General features: G+C 50.7%; 1 protein-coding gene across 1 annotated transcript in view; it reads right to left on the bottom strand.

The window, feature by feature from the left end:
* Positions 1-6,040, bottom strand: part of LTBP2 (latent transforming growth factor beta binding protein 2) — a 101,014-nt gene that overhangs the window by 37,911 nt on the left and 57,063 nt on the right. The window lies entirely within an intron of this gene.

Consider the following 6,040-nt stretch of genomic DNA (forward strand, 5'->3'; position numbering starts at 1 on the left):
CCACAATGCCCGGCTATTTTTTGGTTGCAGCCGTCATTGTTGTTTGGCAGGCCCAGGCTGGATTCAAACCCGCCACCTTGGTTGTACGTGTCTGGCACCTTAGCCACTTGAGCCACAGGTGCCAAGCCTCTCTGAGCTATTTTCTTATCTGTAAAGTGGGGATCACAAGTCTTTGCTCATGGGGTTATTATTGCAAACACTAAATCAGCATGTAAAACCCCATGCTACTTGCCACATTTGGGGTAATTGTCACAATGTCCATTATTCAAATTTTCCTAGTGGGTGATGTGCCAGTGGGTTCCTCAGTGATAATGGACATTTCACCCAAAGAGGGCATCTGACTGCTGCCCCAGAGCAGGATAGAACTAAAGCCACTATAAACTGTGAGGTAGAGAGGGCTCTGCTTAGACCTGTGGCTCAGACAGTGCCACTCAGCCACCTCCACCCCAGCACTTCCTGAGCCCTGCAGGTGCCACGTGTCAGTTGGAGTTGGGGTAGGGAGGCTGCTAACTTAAGCCTGTGGCACAATCCCCAGGAGGCTCCAAGTCCCTTGGAAGAAGCTCTCAGAACATCTTTGAGCCAAAGAGACACTGCCCTTTCAGGCTGACAACTGGAATTCTGAAAATTGCATTTCTTTAGGGTAGGGGACTGGGCGTCTCCCCAAGAGTCCAGAGAACAGGAGCCCCACCCCAGCACAGCTGTTCCCCAAGCCGGGGTCCTCTGGCTTAGCAAATGCCTGAGCCAAGTTCACAAGAAGCAGTGCAGGAAGGCAAATTACAGGGCAGCAGAAATGGGGGTCTGCAGTCAGGTAGACCTGGGGTTTCAGGCTGACTTAACTCTTTGTAAAATAGAGATAACAGCACCCAACGCCGAGAAATATTGTTAGGATGCAACGAGAGGAGGATCAAGCGTGGTGCCTGACACTTGTGAGTGCTCTGAATAACTGGTTGCTAATGACAACGACACTGTTAATAATGACATTGCCGCTGTGACCTAATCTAAGGCTCTCTGCTCCAAACATCCCTCATGTCCACACCCTCCCTGGGGGCTGGCACCACAGATCTGTACCTGTAACACGTCTTATGGCCAAGCTCAGGACAAATCAGGGCAAATCTTTCTTTCTGTTGAGGGTTTCAAATAAATTTTCCAACATTTATATATAAACCTCTGTTCCCTCAAAAACTAATTTCCTTCCCCACATCCTTTGAAAACCCTGTTCTTGGTAGGCACACTCCTTGTGACTGGGAGCCCAGCACTTCTAGGCATTCTCCATTTTATTGCTGGGCATCTGCAGTTTTTAATAAGTGGTCCTTTGTGCTCAGTTTCAAGTTGAGTGTTGCTTACTCGAAACATCACACATTGGCTTTTTCTCCCCAGAAGCACATGGAATGAGTATACACCCTTCTCCCTAGGGCAATTCTTTCATCACATCTCTTGACTTGTAGGCCTGCGCTATGTGTTGCTAACCTGCCTGTCTTCTTCACACACACTGTCTTTCATGCACGAGTAACTCATGAAATGGTATAATCCTGGTATGCATTCTCTTGGCTACAAAATTCCAGTCTAGTATCCTAATCTTTGCCTCCTTCAGGTAGATTCAGGTCTCCCCAGAATGGTTAGGGGGATCTTGGGCAGCTAAGAATCAAACACACTGTAGTTTGAATCCTGGCTCCACTTGTCTGAGCTGTGTGACCTTGGGCAAGTTCCTCAGCCTCTCTGAGCTTCATTTTCCTCATCCATCAAACAGGGTTGAAGCACCTTAGCTTGGGGTGGCACCCGTGGCTCAGTGAGTAGTGCACCAGCCCCATATACTGAGGGTGGCGGGTTCAAACCTGACCCCAGCCAAACTGCAACAAAAAATAGTCAGGAGTTGTGGCAGGCACCTGTAGTCCCAGCTACTTGGGAGGCTGAGGCAAGAGAATCGCCTAAACCCAGGAGTTGGAGGCTGCTGTGAGCTGTGTGACGCCACGACATTCTACTGAGGGCAATAAAGTGAGACTCTGTCTCTACAAAAAAAAAAAAAAAAAAAAAAAGCACCTTAGCTTGTAGACGGTTGTACAAACTAGATGAGATTATACAGGTGAAAGGCCCAGCATAGTGTAGAAGTTAAGTAACTGGCAGTTATTCTTAATATAAGAAAAAAAGACATAGAATTCCTTGAAGAAGGAGAGCAAGAAAACTGGCTCTCCCTGGAGATACAGGGGCCCTGGGTTCTGAGGTGGACTCACCCCCATACCAGGCAGATGAAAAGATGATCTTGTGGCAAACAGCTGGAGCCCACCACTGTGGGCCCCGAGCCCTGTGCCAGCCCGCCTGTCCCAGCAAAGGGGCCTTGGGGTTGACACAGCCAGTGCCAAGCCAGATGGGGCAGCAGCCAACTTTCCAGTCAACCCAGATGTCTGTCTTTCTCAGATGCAAACTCAAAAATGTGGCCTCAATCAAAGCTTTTGAAAGCTGTGTGTTCTCCAGATTCTGGCAGGGGAACTGAAGAGGCTCTGAGCTACAACCTTTGCTAAATCCCAAGGGGTCAGGAAGACATGGCTCAGGCTAAGTCCTGGCAGGTCAGCAGGGCACATAACTGTGTCCTTCATTCAGAGTGAAGGGAGGAGAGGGGACCCAGAGTCTAGGCTGACTCTCTGAGCCACCTCTCTATGGAAGGGGGCTCTGTAGAATCTTCTGGAAGAAAAGGTATTTGTCTGAGCCATGCAACTGAGACTTTATGCAGCATTCTTCATTCTTTAACAGTCCAACACAGAGCCTCAAAAGCCAAAAGGTGATTAAGAGAAAGAAAGCCATGTAGTCACATGCTCACAGGCAATTCACTCTGTCACTCCCATCACCTTGTTGGGGAAGACAGAGCCTTCCCCAAGAGGCATAACCCTATTTTATTATCAGAGGATAAACAGGGGCTCAGAGAGGCAAAGCCAGGGCAGGAGAGGGTGTTCTAGAAGCCAGAAGTGCTGCCTGTCCTGCCAGCCACCCCTAAGCCCAAGCCTTTTCCTCCTGTCTCCCGTGCAGGTGCTTGCTTGTCCCGCTTACTCCGAGAGGCACCCCACCCTCGCCCAAGGCCCCAGCGTGTGGGGTGCCTGGCACCCTGTCAACACAAACAAGGTTCCAGTGTCTTGCCCTTTCTCTATACAGTGCCCAGCTGCACTTCATGTGTTTTAAATGTTTATGTTGCCCTGGTCTTTGTTATTTCTTGCTCGGTGCCTGGAATGCTTGACATTCTGGGGTCTGTACCCTGGTGCCCAGTTTGCTGAGATGTGCTGAGCAGGGTGGGGGAGGAGTGGAGACAAGGGCTGAGCCATGGATATGTGTGTGCAAGGGTATAGTTGGTGTTCTACACCCACGTGTGCATGTGGGGCCACCTGACCCATGGAGATCTGCTACCATATCCACCACCACTGGGCTCTGGGCCCTGTGGGGAACAGGGTCCTTGGGTGTCATGTAGGCTGAGCTATCAAGGCTGGCACACAGGTGGGACCAGGAGTGGGTGCGCAGGCAGCCCTGAAGTACAGACTCTGGCCCTTTCTCTTGTTCCCTCCATTCTGAGTGAGGGCTCTCCATACCCCAAACTGATTGAGATCTGGGTTCATGGCTGCAGTGCATGTCAGCCCTGGCTGAGGGGGATGGGCCCAGGATCCTCCACTGACAGCAGCCATCCCTGGCATGGACCTTATAGCCTGTATCTCTGCATCTCTGATGGGCTTTGGTGCCCTGGACAGGCAGGGTCCTGTGCTCCCATTCTCTGCTTAAATCCTGTAAGTACTGGATGTGACATTTAAATAAAGAACCTAGAGTGGCTTCATTTTCATTCCCACCTGATAGGTCTCTGGCCACTAACATGACTGTCAAGTTGACCTATTGAACTGAAGAGGAGGTGCTGACTCCAAGGACCCTGCAGGACCCTAATGCTGTCCCCCACATCCAGAGGGCTGCATCTCAGGGCTCAGGATCATGCTTAGTGGCTGAACCTCAGACCCCTTAGACCCTGAAGGCTTTTCCAGAGGGAAGGTTCTAAGAGAGGCCCAGACCTCAGGTGTGAGGAAGACAGGAAGTTGAACCCAGCAATGAAGCAGGAGCCTAGGGAGGCCCCTTGCCGAGCCCTTTCTCAGCGGCATTGCTCCACTCCGTTCCTTTGCCACCCACAGCTGTTGGCAGCTGAGCTAATTCTTCCCTTTCATTGTTTCTCAGACTTCAGAGGCAACACTATGACGGCTTCTGGGCCTCAAGACAAGGAGGAGAAAATTCTAAGGCTACTTTTGAATTGCCACATGGATGAAACCTTGCTGCTCCTACCCAGAGAAGTCAGCTCCCTCCCAGGACAGCCCTACTGGGTCAGGAAGTCACCAGGAAGGTCAGCACTTGGGTCAGCAGCACCAGGTATTAGATGCCTCTCAGAGGGCTGATGGGAAAGGAGAGAGACCCCACCCACCTACCTAAATGAGGCAGCTCTTGGGAACCAGAACCTGCCCAGACGGGCTTGGAAGCCCTGACTCCACCTAACACTTTGACATGCCTGCTTTCCTGCAGGAGAGCCAGGGCTCCAGAGAATGGGGTCCACTCTCTTGGTCTCACTCCATGTGTAATTTCTTGAATTGTTAAACTTTCCACCTCTTTGACTGTCTTACCCCTAATGATTCTTCAAGTCTCATTCGAGATGTCACCTTACCTAAGGATCTTTCTCTGATCCACCAGCTTGAGCTAGGGCCCCTGTCCCCTGCTGCGTAAGCGTGCGCTGACAAAAGTACCACATGGAAAGAAATCATTGGCATCCTACGTTTGCATATTTATGAAGAGGGTTCTGAACAAATGGAAGGGGCAGCTTTTGCAGTTTTCACAAAGGTGCTACTGGACTTATAAGTGGCCCGGGTTCTGCTGTCCCTGTTCCCACAGTACTCAACACTTAACACGTCACTCTGCTAACCTCTCTATTCGGAGGCCCACCGGCTGTCTGTGGGCCCCCAGTAGACTGTAAGCTTGGAGAGGGGAGGCACTGTTTTTACCTCATTCTCCATTGTCTGTCCAGGGCCTGCACACTATGGGCACTTCAGCTGGGGGCTTGGCCAATGTAAATATTTGTTGACTGAATCGAATGTGGGATACAGATATCTCAAGGATCGGCCTGACAGGACGGAGAAAGGAAACAGGGAAGGAAGGAAAGCAGCGAAAACATCTCTGGCCCGCAGGGGAGACTGAGAAGTTCAATGCACTTCTCCGGGGGGGCGTTCGCTTTTCCCTTTCTTCAGGGGGACTTTCTAATAATAACAGTGATGATAATGGTCACAGCTACAGTTGGCCGAACTAATGCTAAGTGCACGCATTGTCTCATTTGGTCTCCACAGCAGCCCTTTGAGGCTGACACTATCATGGTCCTCACTTCATAGGTCGGGAGACAGAGGCAGAACTGGGACTGGTACTTGGTATGTGCTGGCCACTCAGGCCTGGAAGCTGATTACTACCCTTGGCTGTTTCACCAAAACTCCTATCACACTGTGAAATCATCTACACTTATTTGTATTTTGGAAAATATCATCACTGCCCCATAGCTGAGTCTGATATTGAGAATAGCCCTGCCCTGCCCACCTTGGGGCTCCTGTCCAGCTCCCCACCACCACCACTATCAAAGCCAACTCATCAAGCTGACTATTGTCAGGCAAGGGAAATACACACCAGGCCCAGGCCAGGAATGAGGCGTGGAGGGGAATCCAGACTGAGCCAGTAGAGCCATGCTCAGGCACAAGCACCTGGTCACCCCCCTCCCAACCTCAAGAACGAGACCTATGAGAACAGCATGAATGGGCATTTTGCTCACTCCTGAATCCTCAGTGCTTGGCACACATGCTGAGTATTTGCTGAATGAATGAAAGAGTGAATTAATGTATGTTACTTTTTCCTCACCATCCAAAAGAGGGTAAGAAACTGGGGTTCCCACACCCCAAGGCTAAAGACATTCTGGGACAGACACTCAACCCTGATTCAAAGACAGAGAGGCCAGAACAGGAGGTGAAGAGGTAGGAGGAGGCCTGGGGGCCCCGCC

Source organism: Otolemur garnettii, unplaced genomic scaffold, assembly GCF_000181295.1.
Source record: "Otolemur garnettii isolate 467f Iridium unplaced genomic scaffold, OtoGar3 scaffold00020, whole genome shotgun sequence".
Lineage (NCBI taxonomy): Eukaryota > Metazoa > Chordata > Mammalia > Primates > Galagidae > Otolemur > Otolemur garnettii.